Below are 17,587 nucleotides of genomic sequence, written 5' to 3'. Positions count from 1 at the left end.
GATGATGGTCTCATTGAGACGCCAGTTCCATTCCCGTGTAGGGAGAGTGGACAGCGAAACTGTCAGAAAGACAGGGGCGTGGTCCGACAACGTGATGTTGCCTATTCGGGTGTTTACAATTTGTTTGACATGCTCAGAGGAGAGAAAGACATAGTCTAATCTGTGGTGTGAGGACTTGGCATGGGAGTAGAACGAGTAGTCACGACCCGTGGGGTTCAGGGTACGCCAGGTATCAATAACACCTAGTTTACGCAGAGCCACCTTCAGGCGTCTAAGACGTACGTGAGTGATAGCCGATTTCCCCGAGGAGGAATCCAGAAGTGGGTCTAGGGTCACATTAAAATCTCCCCCCAGAATTACCATACCCTGTTTGAATGCCGCCAGCGCAGCGAGGGTCTGAACCAGCCATGCAACCTGTCCCCTATTCGGCGCGTAAATATTGGCCAGTGTAACCGGTGTGCCCGCTATAGAGCCCTTCACAAATAAGTACCGGCCATCAGGATCCGAGGAGGAGGCTGTAACCGCAAAGGGTACCTGCTTGTGAATGGCAATACTGACACCCCGGCTAGCGGAGGCCTGTGCGCTGTGGAACCACTGAGTGAACTTTTTGGAAGGAAGATTGGGAATCTTACCTGCCCGGAAATGTGTTTCTTGAAAAAAGGCTATTGAGACTTTGTCTTTTAGTAGTAAGGAAATCACCTGGGATCTTTTGCACGGCTCGTTCAGGCCCCGGACATTAAGAGAAGAAACTATAAGAGAAGCCATGTTAAGTCAGCAGGAAAGCACAAAGCAATCATAATCTGAGCGAACCAAGAAAGAGCCTTAGGATGGGATAAGAGGACACAAAAGGGGAAACACATGAGGGCAAAAGAAGGTAGACAATAAGGCAGACAGTAAATCATAATCACAGAATGCAGAACTAAGAGCTCCACGGAGCGCCTGGGAATCAGAGGATCCTTTCTCATCACGGCCTGGTGCCGGGATCCATCAGGCGGGGGGTCTCGTAGAGCTGGGAGAGGCCATGAAAAGGCCATCAGGTAACAAGGAAGTCAATGAGGGAAACAACGGCAAACAAATCCCCTGTGCAGAGGGGGTGGGAGGGGAGAGGTAGATAACATTCAGGAGGGTGAAGTCCTCAGGGAGGTGAACAAAGGCCTGGAAACACCTAGAAAGGCCATGTCAAAAGGCTAGACGGCTCCTATGCATGTCCTGAACAATATAACAGGAGAAAACCGTAACTTCCGGAGGTCCACTTCAGGAGAACACCGGAACTGCGAACGGCGAAAATGGTGGCCAACGTAACAGAGAAGAATCAGCGATGAGGAGAGCGACCCGCAGCAGCGGAGGCCTGGGAACTCTGACTGGGTCGGGATTTCTTCCCGGCAGGCACAAGGGACCAGGTGTCTGCAGTCGGAGGCGAGGGTATAGGATCTCCCTGGTCTGCCGGCATCCAGGACGGAATTTCAATTGGAGCAATACCCAGTGGGACCCAGGCCCCGGATAGGTCCTGAGGCGTGCGTATGGTGATCTGCCGTCCGTTTTTGACGACGGCCAAGCCAAAGGGGTACAGCCAGCGGAACTGGGTCCCGGAAGATTTAAGAACTTCAAGAAGCGGACGCAAAACACGTCTCTTTGCCAACGTGGAAGGTGCCAAGTCCTGAAAGAACTGCAGCTGCGAGCCTTCATATTCCAGGCGGTCCGCCTCTCTACTGGCTTTCAATAGAGCCGCAGTGTCCACAAAACTGAGGATACCGCAGACAACATCTCTCGGAGGGTCTGAAGCCTTTGGCTTGGGGCGAAGAGCGCGATGTATGCGTTCAATGACAATATTTGCTGCTCTTTCTGGAGTTAAAAGATTCGCGAATATTTCTTTCGCGATTTTTTCAAGAACTTCCGATGCGAATATTTCAGGGAGGCCGCGGATGCGAATATTACGTCTACGGCTGCGATTTTCCTGATCCTCAATTCGCAGGAGGGCATCGTTAAGAAGATCTTTATGCGATCCGAGGGTGGAGCATGTTTCCTCACCGAAGCGAATAATCGCGTCTTGCGAGTTTTCCAGTGCAGCGACTCTCTGGCCGATGGATCGGAGATCGGTCTTTATTTCAGTCAAGTCCTGCTTCAGGGGAGCTAGCGCAGAGTCCAAAATTTCGCGAAGGATCGCTTTTGAAAGATTCGCTCCCCGCTTGCGATTTTTATAGTCGGAAGCATCCGAAATACTTCCCGCTTCTGAAAATTCATCCGGATCGGAATGAATAGAAGGAGCCGGCGCCATCTTAGGTGTCCCAGCAGCGGTGCCCTTGGCAGCTTTCCTCAGGAATTTCTCCATGTCAGGCTGTTTGGAGCGGCTCACAGGTGGGTCAGCAGGTTCCCTGGGGCGATCTCTCTCCACTTTGCCCATTTCAAGCTTCTAAAAGGTGCTATAAAAGGGGGTTTGTGCCGGCTAGGATGAGGAGCTCAGTCACCGGCAGCCATGCAGCTCAGCGGCCAAACTCCGCCCTAGTAGTTATATTCTTGTACATAGGAGCAGTATTATAGTAGTTCTATTCTTGTACATAGGAGGCAGTATTATAGCAGTTATATTCTTGTACATAGGGGCAGTATTATAGTAGTTATATTCTTGTACATAGGAGCAGTATTATAGTAGTTATATTCTTGTACATAGGAGGCAGTATTATAGTAGTTATATTCTTGTACATAGGAGGCAGTATTATAGCAAGTTATATTCTTGTACATAGGGGCAGTGTTATAGTAGTTATATTCTTGTACATAGGAGCAGTATTATAGTAGTTATATTCTTGTACATAGGAGCAGTATTATAGTAGTTATATTCTTGTACATAGGAGGCAGTATTATAGTAGTTATATTCTTGTACATAGGAGCAGTATTATAGTAGTTATATTCTTGTACATAGGAGCAGTATTATAGTAGTTATATTCTTGTACATAGGAGGCAGTATTATAGTCAGTTATATTCTTGTACATAGGGGCAGTATTATAGTCAGTTATATTCTTGTACATAGGAGCAGTATTATAGTAGTTATATTCTTGTACATAGGATCAGTATTATAGTAGTTATATTCTTGTACATAGGAGCAGTATTATAGTAGTTATATTCTTGTACATAGGAGCAGTATTATAGTAGTTATATTCTTGTACATAGGAGCAGTATTATAGTAGTTATATTCTTGTACATAGGCAGTATTATAGTAGTTTATTCTTGTACATAGGAGCAGTATTATAGTAGTTATATTCTTGTACATAGGAGCAGTATTATAGTAGTTATATTCTTGTACATAGGAGCAGTATTATAGTAGTTATATTCTTGTACATAGGAGCAGTATTATAGTAGTTTATTCTTGTACATAGGAGCAGTATTATAGTAGTTATATTCTTGTACATAGGAGCAGTATTATAGTTTATATTCTTGTACATAGGAGCAGTATTATAGTAGTTATATTCTTGTACATAGGAGCAGTATTATAGTAGTTATATTCTTACATAGGAGCAGTATTATAGTAGTTATATTCTTGTACATAGGAGCAGTATTATAGTAGTTATATTCTTGTACATAGGAGGCAGTATTATAGTAGTTATATTCTTGTACATAGGAGCAGTATTATAGTAGTTATATTCTTGTACATAGGAGGCAGTATTATAGTAGTTATATTCTGTATCATAGGAGGCAGTATTATAGTAGTTATATCTTGTACATAGGAGGCAGTATTATAGTAGTTATATTCTTGTACATAGGAGGCAGTATTATAGTAGTTATATTCTTGTACATAGGAGCAGTATTATAGTAGTTATATTCTTGTACATAGGAGGCAGTATTATAGTAGTTATATTCTTGTACATAGGAGGCAGTATTATAGTAGTTATATTCTTGTACATAGGAGCAGTATTATAGTAGTTATATTCTTGTACATAGGAGCAGTATTATAGTAGTTATATTCTTGTACATAGGAGGCAGTATTATAGTAGTTATATTCTTGTACATAGGAGCAGTATTATAGTAGTTATATTCTTGTACATAGGAGGCAGTATTATAGTAGTTATATTCTTGTACATAGGAGGCAGTATTATAGTAGTTATATTCTTGTACATAGGAGGCAGTATTATAGTAGTTATATTCTTGTACATAGGAGGCAGTATTATAGTAGTTATATTCTTGTACATAGGAGGCAGTATTATAGTAGTATATTTTAGGAGCAGTATTATAGTAGTATTCTTGTACATAGGAGGCAGTATTATAGTAGTTATATTCTTGTACATAGGAGGCAGTATTATAGTAGTTATATTCTTGTACATAGGAGCAGTATTATAGTAGTTATATTCTTGTACATAGGAGCAGTATTATAGTAGTTATATTCTTGTACATAGGAGGCAGTATTATAGTAGTTATATTCTTGTACATAGGAGGCAGTATTATAGTAGTTATATTCTTGTACATAGGAGGCAGTATTATAGTAGTTATATTCTTGTACATAGAGGCAGTATTATAGTAGTTATATTCTTGTACATAGGAGCAGTATTATAGTAGGTTATATTCTTGTACATAGGAGGCAGTATTATAGTAGTTATATTCTTGTACATAGGAGCAGTATTATAGTAGTTATATTCTTGTACATAGGAGGCAGTATTATAGTAGTTATATTCTTGTACATAGGAGGCAGTATTATAGTAGTTATATTCTTGTACATAGGAGGCAGTATTATAGTAGTTATATTCTTGTACATAGGAGCAGTATTATAGTAGTTATATTCTTGTACATAGGAGCAGTATTATAGTAGTTATATTCTTGTACATAGGAGCAGTATTATAGTAGTTATATTCTTGTACATAGGAAGCAGTATTATAGTAGTTATATTCTTGTACATAGGAGGCAGTATTATAGTAGTTATATTCTTGTACATAGGAGGCAGTATTATAGTAGTTATATTCTTGTACATAGGAGCAGTATTATAGTAGGTTATATTCTTGTACATAGGAGCAGTATTATAGTAGTTATATTCTTGTACATAGGAGCAGTATTATAGTAGTTATATTCTTGTACATAGGAGGCAGTATTATAGTAGTTATATTCTTGTACATAGGAGCAGTATTATAGTAGTTATATTCCTGTACATAGGAGCAGTATTATAGTAGTTATAGTCTTGTACATAGGAGCAGTATTATAGTAGTTATATTCCTGTACATAGGAGCAGTATTATAGTAGTTATATTCTTGTACATAGGAGCAGTATTATAGTAGTTATATTCCTGTACATAGGAGCAGTATTATAGTAGTTATAGTCTTGTACATAGGAGCAGTATTATAGCAGTTATATTCCTGTACATAGGAGCAGTATTATAGTAGTTATAGTCTTGTACATGGTAACAATACACAGGGACAGTATGTGCATATCATTAGTATGTGCACTTGCTCAGGGATACCTCATACATGACCTGTGTGCTAAGTGGCATGATGGACATTGATTTTGGTAGCACTTTAAAATGCACTGATTGGCTTCTGTGTAGACATCAGTGTAAAATGTATAGACTCGGTTCATCCTGATCTTCCTGGTTTAAAAATCCCATTACACTAATGGAAGGATGGAGACAACATCACCCTACAAGATCATATGGATTTTGATGTCCATGTGTCTTCTCCTCTCCATGTCATGCATTGGATCTGTCCATCTCCCAGATCTCACCGGCAGCAGTGATGTTATAATCATCTCTGGACCTGTCATTTGCCCCTGGAAGATTTCTTAAGTAATTCACAGAAATTGGGAACATCTGACATTGACTATAAATACGCCACCAGGAAGGAGTTTTGTCCGCTGTGATGGGGTCCGCGAAGTCTCGTTCTGCGATGGCTTCCATGTAAAGGTGAGTGACAGGTTTTCGACGTTGCCTGTGACATATTTATCATTAAAACTTGAAGCAAGTTCTCTTCGGCTCAGGATTTCATCTGTCTTGTCGTTCTCCAACCTTTTTGACAAATTGGTTGTGACTCCGGTACAAGGTCTTCCTCTGGCAGGCCATCAATTTAATGATAAGAGAAGGTGAAGTCACAGCAGATATTTCCCTCTTTCTATCACAAATGGGAGAATTATAGTTAATTTTCAGCTCCTGAATGCAATCAGCTTTGGCCTTGGCAGTCCAAGAGATCGTGGGAGTAAATGCAAGCAAAGTGTAGATGTCGTGAGTTTTTTCCGGACCTCTTGTTTTTAGCCAATGACGGTGATATCCATTTAAAGGGCGGTATACACTCTTCTTTATTATGGGTCCGGTGCAATCGTCTTGCAAGGCAGATCTGGTTTTCATAGTGTTTTTTCTGTTGATGGTGTCCAGGAATTCAAGATATCCATGGAAAGATAGAGCTTATACATTCTATCCACAGGAACCACTGTCTGGGTGTGGTCATCGGTCTGCTGCTTCCTGTGTCAGTTTTTTTTTTTCAATTCAACTTTATCAAAAACACAACAATGTCAGAAACAGATAACAAGACTGAATAGAGGGACAGAGAAGAACAGTAAATCTGGCATCTGATGGTCCAGAACGAGGGCAAACATTTTTTGAACTGATCTTCATATGTTTTGACTTTTATCTGTCCAATGACATGGGCCAGTAATTATAAGCGAAAGCATTATACACCCTATCAGGTCTGGCTTGGTTGAGCCCAAGGTGGAGCTTAAAGGGCTTTTCTCTTTCATGTCAATGATTCCACCTCTAAAACGGAATGGTATGGTCCAGGAGACTTGCTCAGTTCCTCTTCATTGGACTTCTGGAGTGCCTCCGGATTATGGTCACCTACCACCAGCCCTTCAGTGATAGATAGAATAAGACTCTGCTTTCAATGTCCGCCCATCTCCTTGTTTAGTGATTACCACTTACATCGATTTATTGAAAATCTGACCTGGAATCACATGCGGAGGCTCTGACTGGAGAATCCCTTTAAATGACTACCTGGCCTGTTACATTGTATCAATATTTAAAGTAAAATTCTTTTTTTACTCAGCCCCCTTTTTCTTCTGATTATCTCTCCCATCATGCCTTGCAGCGTATAGTCCGATGCATTATATATATATGTATGTAATATACTTACCTAATCAGGGAGATGTTCTTCCTGGGCACCTCCTTTAGGTCCCCTATGGATGTGACCTTGCCGGCGAAGCAATAGTTGGGGTTGTAGTCCGTCATGATGGTGGACGTCCGGACTTTGCTGAGCTTGTAGTCTGGGCTTTGTAGCTCCATCTGTATGGCCTGGAGCTCTTGGTGCTTCCTCCGATAAACTGGAGACAAAGGACAGGAAAATGAGAGACAGGGATACAAAAATGTAATGTGCAAAAAAGATGTGTACAGATGTATCTACTGCTCTACAGAAGTGTATCTAAGCCTGTGATGTGTGATACTGTCTGCTGAGCTGTATCTAAGCCTATGATGTGTGATACTGTCTGCTGAGATGTATCTAAGCCTGTGATGTGTGATACTTCTGCTGAGCTGTGTCTAATCCTATCATGTGTGATACTTCTGCTGAGTCACTGTATCTAATCCTATCATGTGTGATACTGTCTGCTGAGTCACTGTATCTAATCCTATCATGTGTGATGCTCTTGGCTGAGCTGTTAGAACAGTGGATCTACAACTATCATGTTTGATACTGGAGGCATTTGCCCCGTACGGTGTACAGCTGGGGGTCTGCGGATTGCTCGATGATGAGGGTCTTCGTCCAATAATTTGCTGGTTACTCACCAATCATTATCCCGGAGAAGGCCAGAATGAGGGCGGCCACGAGCCCGGATGTCACAATGGATAAGACCAAGGACAGAGGGAGATGCGTCTCCTGCGCCGGCTGGATCTGATCGTCTGTGAAATAAAAATATTATTTACGGAGATTTATTTCCTCCTATACAGATAATAACCCGGGTAAAATACGTGGAGCAGAAGCAATAAAATGAACTCCACGAGAAAGAGCGGGTGCTTCACCGAGGAGCCAAACCTGGTGCTGACAACACTGGGTGATGAAACCACATGACCTCATGTGTGTCCGAGTTACTATGCTGGTATGATTATGGTATTATGTTACTATGCTGGTATGATTATGTTACTATGCTGGTATGATTATGGTATTATGTTACTATGCTGGTATGATTATGGCATTATGTTACTATGCTGGTATGATTATGGTATTATGTTACTATGCTGGTATGATTATGGTATTATGTTACTATGCTGGTATGATTATGGCATTATGTTACTATGCTGGTATGATTATGGTATTATGTTACTATGCTGGTATGATTATGGCATTATGTTACTATGCTGGTATGATTATGTTAGGGTACTTTCACACTTGCGGCAGGACGGATCCGACAGGCTGTTCACCATGTCAGATCCGTCCTGCGGCTATTTCGCCGTGCCGCCGGACCGCCGCTCCGTCCCCATTGACTATAATGGGGACGGGGACGGAGCTCCGGCGCAGCACGGCGGTGCACGGCGAAAGGCCGCCGGACTAAAATTACTGCATGTCAGGCTTTTTAGTCCGGCGGCTTCCACCGTGCACCGCCGTGCTGCGCCGGAGCTCCGCCCCTGTCCCCATTTTAGTCAATGGAGACGGTGCGGCGGTCCGGCGGCACGGCGAAATAGCCGCAGGACGGATCCGACATGGTGAACAGCCTGTCGGATCCGTCCTGCCGCAAGTGTGAAAGTAGCCTTACTATGCTACTATGCTGGTATGATTATGTTACTATGTTACTATGCTGGTATGATTATGTTACTATGTTGGTATGATTATGTTACTATGTTGGTACTTATAGTTGCAAGTTGTCTGTGTGATTATGATTCCATAATTTCATAATTTTCTGTTGGAGTGTAGCATACATCTCAATTACGCTCACAATGTTCCTGCCAGTGGGGAGGCAGTGTAAAAAGGGTACATTGCTGCCAGTGGTGCTGTAGCATTTGATTGACACTACTGGGAAGGTATTTTGTGTTGCACTGTAGTATCTGATTGGCGCTGCCGCAGTGGTATGTTGTGCTGCACTGTGATATTTGGTGCTGCCGGGGAGGTATTTTGCGTTAGTTGCAGGATAACAGGCTGAACTGGATGGACAGAGGGCTTTTTTCAGCCTTATAAACTATGCTACAATGTTACTGTGGGGGAGTTATCTTGTGCTGCACTATGATATTTGTTTGGTGCTGCGGGGGAGGTATCTTGTGCTGCACTATGATATTTGTTTGGTGCTGCGGGGGAGGTATCTTGTGCTGCACTATGATATTTGTTTGGTGCTGCGGGGGAGGTATCTTGTGCTGCACTATGATATTTGGTGCTGCGGGGGAGGTATCTTGTGCTGCACTATGATATTTGGTGCTGCGGGGGAGGTATCTTGTGCTGCACTATGATATTTGGTGCTGCGGGGGAGGTATCTTGTGCTGCACTATGATATTTGGTGCTGCGGGGGAGGTATCTTGTGCTGCACTATGATATTTGGTGCTGCGGGGGAGGTATCTTGTGCTGCACTATGATATTTGGTGCTGCGGGGGAGGTATCTTGTGCTGCACTATGATATTTGGTGCTGCGGGGGAGGTATCTTGTGCTGCACTATGATATTTGTTTGGTGCTGCGGGGGAGGTATCTTGTGCTGCACTATGATATTTGGTGCTGCGGGGAGGTATCTTGTGCTGCACTATGATATTTGGTGCTGCGGGGGAGGTATCTTGTGCTGCACTATGATATTTGTTTGGTGCTGCGGGGGAGGTATCTTGTGCTGCACTATGATATTTGTTTGGTGCTGCGGGGGAGGTATCTTGTGCTGCACTATGATATTTAGTGCTGCGGGGGAGGTATCTTGTGCTGCACTATGATATTTGTTTGGTGCTGCGGGGGAGGTATCTTGTGCTGCACTATGATATTTGGTGCTGCGGGGGAGGTATCTTGTGCTGCACTATGATATTTGGTGCTGCGGGGGAGGTATCTTGTGCTGCACTATGATATTTGGTGCTGCGGGGGAGGTATCTTGTGCTGCACTATGATATTTGTTTGGTGCTGCGGGGGAGGTATCTTGTGCTGCACTATGATATTTGGTGCTGCGGGGGAGGTATCTTGTGCTGCACTATGATATTTGGTGCTGCGGGGGAGGTATCTTGTGCTGCACTATGATATTTGGTGCTGCGGGGAGGTATCTTGTGCTGCACTATGATATTTGGTGCTGCGGGGAGGTATCTTGTGCTGCACTATGATATTTGTTTGGTGCTGCGGGGGAGGTATCTTGTGCTGCACTATGATATTTGTTTGGTGCTGCGGGGAGGTATCTTGTGCTGCACTATGATATTTGGTGCTGCAGGGAGGTATCTTGTGCTGCACTATGATATTTGGTGCTGCGGGGGAGGTATCTTGTGCTGCACTATGATATTTGGTGCTGCGGGGGAGGTATCTTGTGCTGCACTATGATATTTGTTTGGTGCTGCGGGGGAGGTATCTTGTGCTGCACTATGATATTTGGTGCTGCGGGGGAGGTATCTTGTGCTACACTATGATATTTGGTGCTGCAGGGGAGGTATCTTGTGCTGCACTATGATATTTGGTGCTGCGGGGAGGTATCTTGTGCTGCACTATGATATTTGGTGCTGCGGGGGAGGTATCTTGTGCTGCACTATGATATTTGGTGCTGCGGGGAGGTATCTTGTGCTGCACTATGATATTTGGTGCTGCGGGGGAGGTATCTTGTGCTGCACTATGATATTTGTTTGGTGCTGCGGGGGAGGTATCTTGTGCTGCACTATGATATTTGGTGCTGCGGGGGAGGTATCTTGTGCTACACTATGATATTTGGTGCTGCAGGGGAGGTATCTTGTGCTGCACTATGATATTTGGTGCTGCGGGGAGGTATCTTGTGCTGCACTATGATATTTGGTGCTGCGGGGGAGGTATCTTGTGCTGCACTATGATATTTGGTGCTGCGGGGGAGGTATCTTGTGCTACACTATGATATTTGGTGCTGCAGGGGAGGTATCTTGTGCTGCACTATGATATTTGGTGCTGCGGGGGAGGTATCTTGTGCTGCACTATGATATTTGGTGCTGCGGGGGAGGTATCTTGTGCTGCACTATGATATTTGGTGCTGCGGGGGAGGTATCTTGTGCTGCACTATGATATTTGTTTGGTGCTGCGGGGAAAGTATCTTGTGCTGCACTATGATATTTGGTGCTGCAGGGGAGGTATCTTGTGCTGCACTATGATATTTGGTGCTGCGGGGGAGGTATCTTGTGCTACACTATGATATTTGGTGCTGCAGGGGAGGTATCTTGTGCTGCACTATGATATTTGGTGCTGCGGGGAGGTATCTTGTGCTGCACTATGATATTTGGTGCTGCGGGGAGGTATCTTGTGCTGCACTATGATATTTGGTGCTGCAGGGGAGGTATCTTGTGCTGCACTATGATATTTGGTGCTGCGGGGAGGTATCTTGTGCTGCATGGTGGTATTTATTTGGCGCCGCTGGAGAGATGTTTTGCATACGTGGTTGCATATTTAAGGCAGTGGTGAAGATTGTTAGGCTACTTTCACACCTGCGTTCGGTGCGGATCTGTACGTGCGTCTGGTATCTGCACAGACGGGTCCGCACCTATAATACAAACGCTGGTATCCGTTCAGAACGGATCTGTTTGCATTATTATTTTTAAAAAAAGTCTAAGTCAAAACGGATCCGTCCTGACTTAGATTGAAAGTCAATGGGGAACGGATCAGTTTTCAATTGCACCAGATTGTGTCAGTGAAAACGGATCCGTCCCCATTGACTTACATTGTAGGTCAGGACGGATCCGCTTGGCTCCGCATCGCCAGGCGGACACCAGTGTTTTGGTGTCCGCATCCAGAGCGCAATGGAGGCGGAACGGAGCCAAACTGATGCATTCTGAACGGATCCTTATCCATTCAGAATGCATTGGGACTGAACTGATCTGTTTTGAACCCTTTGTGAGATCCCTGAAACGGATCTCACAAACGGAATTCAAAACGCCTGTGTGAAAGTGGCCTAAGTAAAGCAAAACCTGCTGGAGTGTGGTTTGTGTGACACAAGTTTTTTGAGTTATGGGGGGGGGGGGGTGCAATGAGATTTCTGTTCCAGTGCTGCCTACCCTATTCTGACCCTGCATGGAAGGATCACTATGGAGTCAAAAAGAGTATTTTTGTTTGTTCTTCCATAGTTTGTTCACTAGGGAAGAAAATCTCTGGTGACCAAAGCGCCCCTTCCATGTCACTGGCAGCACAGGGTTAAACAAATGTGTTCTGCAAACAGCTCCTTATATCTAATCTTCCAGTAACCCCATGATTGTGACATATGACTCTTCACCTAAACTATATTGATGTTGACATACACTACTTACAAAAACTTAGGGATATTTGGCTTGTGGGTGAAATTTCAGGATGAACCTAAAATGCCCTCTAACCTTTACAGCTGAACTTAATGTGACCTTCTCTAAACTTGTGAATGTCCAACTGTTCAGTGTTTCAGTACTTTCTGCACAACTTGCTGTTCTCTAACAAGGAGCTTAAAGGCAAAATTCACAACAGGTGTTTGATCCATGAATCGCCCAATAAATTTCCTGGTTCCATTAGAATTGGTATTTAAACAGTCCTCCTCATCATGCTGTTCACATTCTGACATCATGAGACCAAGACGACACCTAACAATTGATCAACAGTACCTCGCCATTGCAGGATGTTCTCAGACGGAAGTGGCCACTGAGCTTAGAGGGTCACATAGTGTCATCAGCAGGTTGTGTCAGAGATACAGAGACTGGAAGAGTTACAGAAAGGCAGAGAAGTGGACGTCCTTTGTCCACATTCCACACTGATGACCGCTTCATTGTGAACAATGCCCCGCGGAACCGGATGATGAATGCCACACAACTCCAGGCACATTTACGGGAGGTGAGATGCACTCAAGTGTCACGTCAGACCATTCAAAAGCATCTACATCAGCCTGGTCGGGGTACCTGACCACACCACCAGGCACAGGTGTCATTGTCTTGCGTTTGACCAGTGGGCCTCAGTGCTGTTTCCTGATGAAAGTCGGTTCACACTGAGCAGAAATGATGGCCGCCAACGATGTCAAGAAGAGCGCTATGCATCAGCCACAGTTGTCACCAGACAAGCCTTTGGTGGTGGTGGTGTTACAGTGCGGGCAGGTGGGTCTAGTCAATACAGAACTGCCCTACACTCTGTGAATGGTCCGGTGACAAGCCCATACTACTTGAAGAACATCATTAATCCAGTCATTGTGCCTCTGCATGAACACAGGCCTAATGTCATCTTCATGGAGGACAACGCTCCAGCTCATCGAGGTCGTATCATTAGGGAACGACTGCTGGAGACTCGGGGACCACAAATGGAGTGGCCTGCACTTTCTCCAGACCTGAATCCCATTGAAAACCTATGGGATCAGCTGAGTCGCCGTGTAGAGGCTCGTAACTCTGTACCCCAGAACGTCAATGACCTGAGGGCCGCCCTTCAAGAAGAGTAGGACGTCATGCCTCAGCAGACAAGAAGTCGACTTGTGAACAGCAGGAGACGTAGTTGTCAAGCTGTAATTGATGCTCAAGGTCACAGGACAAGTTCCTGAGACACTGACATTTTGTGGCGATATACCCAGCACTGATGTTGGCTTTTTTTCAGTAAATAGTTTGAGATGAGGACATCACCATTGCTGCTTCTACTTAAATGCCCGACTTTCATAATATAATATCACAGGAGCCGTAACTTTTTATGTTTTCCATAAATTTCACCCGAAAGCCAAATATCCCAAACTTTTTGTGAGTAGTGTATTGTAGCATTATTGTCAGGATAGTTACCGATACAGGACACCCCGTCGTCGGCCAGCACCCGTCCCAGCTCGCAGTGGCAGGTCAGCTCCTCAGAGTCCGCGTCTAGGTAGCATTCATCCATTTCGCAGTGGCTGCAGTTCAGGTTCAGTTTTATCTCCACTTCTCCATGGCTTTCAGTCACTAGGATATAAAGCAGGACGCGGCTCAGGGTTGTGACATTACCTGCAGCTCCCCTGCTCCCGAGCCCCCCTGACAACTCTTCCTGTCAGAGGCCCAGATCACCACCACCAATCCGCACATACTAGGCAGCTTGCATGTATTTGTACCGCAATATTTACCCCCCTCCTCCCCCCATGTTACCCTGAAAATTACATAATCGTTACCTTTAAGGGGTGGGGTATACAAAACTCCCAGAGGGCTGATGTAGGACACCCCATCCCAGCCGTCCGCATCGGGGCTCTTGTCTTCTGCTGCATTACCTCCTGCCAGGAGAGGTCGGACAATTTCAGAACACATCAATTTAACCACTTAAAGACCAAGCAAATTTCGGACGCATCATTTTAGTTCTTTTTCCTTCGAGCTGTATAAAGTTTTTTTTTTTTTTTTTTTTTAGTGAGTTGTAGTTTTTATTGCTAGAATTTTAGGATATAATCATTTTTTATTCCAGTTTTTTGAGAGGTGCAGTGATCAAAAACAAGATGTTTTTTCTTCTTTTTTTTAAATGACAAATTAGATTATTTATTTATTTTTTTTAATATTTGTATTTTTTATATTTTCCAAAAACTTAAAGAAAGAGATAGTCACACCCCCTCCCCCTTCTGTCTATCTCGCCATAGGCCATGGTCGCTCTCCACCACAGCATCTCTGGGGTTAAACGGCTGACATTGGGGTCTAAAAGAAATAGTTTGCTACATTGTAATCAATGTATCTAATCACTAACTACATCAGCAACACAAACCTCTCATTGATACATTATGGTGTCAACCGCCCCTTACACGCGAACGATATGGTCCGGATCTTTTGTCTGCGATGGCGTTCAGTGGTTCCGTTTTTTTTTCATGTGGATGCTATCAATTATGATGTGTTTTTTTACCCGCGTAAAAAAAACAAACTGAAGAATAACAACCTACATCTTTGCAGATTTTTTTTCTGTGCAGAAATTGACCGGCCGCACAGATTTCAAATGTAATAGTATGTCAGATATGTTTGGGATTTTAGCTGCGGATTTAACCCTTTTCAATGGAAGAACTGCGACAAAACTGAAACGAATCCACGCCAAAAAATGGTGTTAGATATTGCGGATTTTGGTGTGGATATGTTGCAGAAAAGTACATAAATCCGTGCAGAAATTTGTGCCGATCTTATGTGCATTCACCCGCATTCGGGTTAGAAGCGAATCAACAGGATTTTGCATGCAGCTCTTGGTGTGATTAGAGTATAAAGCATAAAGTCAAGTACAATGTGCTTTCAGCCTAGTTACATAATGTGGCACAGGGTAAAAAAAAAAAAAAAAAAAAAAAACTTTATTGAGTTGTCTGCAGGTTTGGGGATGAGTATTTTTTGGAATTTTTGCTACGAACTGAGTGCATCACCTCAGTGCAGTGTCTGCGCCGCGATACCTGAGAGCTAAAAATGCTCCGAAAATTCCCAAGTGTGCAAATAAATCACTAAATAATGCAGAAAAAGACAGAATAATGTTCTATAATACATTACTGGAAATAGACTCCACAGGATTTTACACTGGTAATAAAGAAAAGTCATTTATCTCATCTGCTCCAAAACAAGTCACCTTCATGTTCTACAACTTCTACCAACTTCCCATATAAATCACACAATACAATACAGTGCTAAACCTATACCCGCTGTACGTATATTATATACAGGAGATGCCCAGGTTATACCCGCTGTACGTATATTATATACAGGAGATGCCCAGGTTATACCAGCTGTACGTATATTATATACAGGAGATGCCCAGGTTATACCCGCTGTACGTATATTATATACAGGAGATGCCCAGGTTATACCAGCTGTACGTATATTATATACAGGAGATGCCCAGGTTATACCCGCTGTACGTATATTATATACAGGAGATGCCCAGGTTATACCCGCTGTACGTATATTATATACAGGAGATGCCCAGGTTATACCAGCTGTACGTATATTATATACAGGAGATGCCCAGGTTATACCAGCTGTACGTATATTATATACAGGACATGCCCAGGTTATACCAGCATGCTCCATATCACTATATACAGAAGATGTATAACTTATACCAGCTGTACATATATAATTATATACAGGAGATGCCCAGGTTATACCAGCATGGTCCATATCACTATATACAGGAAGATGTATAACTTATACCAGCCGTACATATATAATTATATACAGGAGATGCCCAGGTTATACCAGCTGTACATATATAATTCTATACAGGAGATGCCCAGGTTATACCAGCTGTACATATATAATTATATACAGGAGATACCCAGGTTATACCAGCATGGTCCATATCACTATATACAAGAAGATGTATAACTTATACCAGCTGTACATATATAATTATATACAGGAGATGCCCAGGTTATACCAGCATGCTCCATATCACTATATACCAGGTGACCGTATATACTGTGTATTGTACATTACATTATTACTAGGGATGAACGAATTGACTTCGGATGAAACATTCGAAGTCGATTCGCATAAAACTTCGTTCTAATACTGTACCCAAGTTCGGGAAAAGTTTTTTTACAGTAGAAACTAATTTATGAAGTTATTACAAGAAGTCTTGCGAGACTTCGCAAAGCAATAACTTCGGCTCATCGGAGCCAATACATTCTAATACTGTACAGGGCTTCTGCTCCGTACAGTATTGGAACAAAGTTTTATGCGAATCGATTTCCGATGTTTCATCCGAAGTCAATTCGCTCCTCCCTAATTATTACATTACTTTTATATATTGTTGCCATAAGAAAGCAAAACACAACTGAATCCTACTCACCCATATATCCTCCACCTCCTCCACCTGAGGAGCACCCGCCTCCGCCGCCTCCGAAACCCCCTCTTGTTTCCCACCCCCACTTCGTAATGGCCTGTGGACAAGATTCCCCTCCAGTTCCACCATCCAAGAGGGATTTTCCTGCCCATGGAACTGATGTGCGATCGCTCCAGCCGCCTCCACCTCCTGCACAGAAAAACAAGAGGCCCACATCACAGGTAGAAGTTCCCAATGTGTTATATACTGGGATTTCACTGGCCCTCTTGTTTGGGATGTAACATCATTAGATATAAATCTACCACTAGGTGGAGCTGCAGAGACTGCTTTACACTGTGCTGAATGATGCTCATGGCTGTGTTTTCCTGAACAGCGCACCGTCAGGACAGGGAGGGTATTACAAGTGACATTTATAATGGATTTAATGTGAAGAGTTTGAAGAGTTCTGATGATATAATATTTTACAGCCATTCTTACCTTTTATTTATTTATTTTTTATAAAAAAATGTAACCAAAGATTTACCCGCTGCCCCCGATTTTCCATTGACCCCTGGCATGGTGGAGTTACTCTCCAGCCTCTCTGGGTGAATGATGTTGGCTTTCGCCCGGTACGCTCTCCCTCCTCCCCCTGCGGCGATCAGCAGCGGGATGTATTTTCCGTTCTCCATCTGTGAAGAAAGTAAATACATTTAGTAGAAATTACATTGTTTCCAGCTGTAGTGAGATCTCCCCCTCCCCAAAATCCTGTTTGCCAGGGGTCCTGTGATGTG

The 17,587-nt window shown here is 43.4% G+C and overlaps 1 pseudogene; it reads right to left on the bottom strand.

Annotated features, from left to right (window-relative positions):
• LOC122935550 overlaps positions 1-17,587 on the bottom strand; it is a 152,620-nt pseudogene that overhangs the window by 59,725 nt on the left and 75,308 nt on the right.

This window comes from Bufo gargarizans, chromosome 4, assembly GCF_014858855.1.
Source record: "Bufo gargarizans isolate SCDJY-AF-19 chromosome 4, ASM1485885v1, whole genome shotgun sequence".
NCBI classification, from domain to species: Eukaryota; Metazoa; Chordata; class Amphibia; order Anura; family Bufonidae; genus Bufo; species Bufo gargarizans.
Note: the sequence above shows the minus strand (reverse complement) of the source record. Positions and strands in the feature narration are given on the sequence as shown.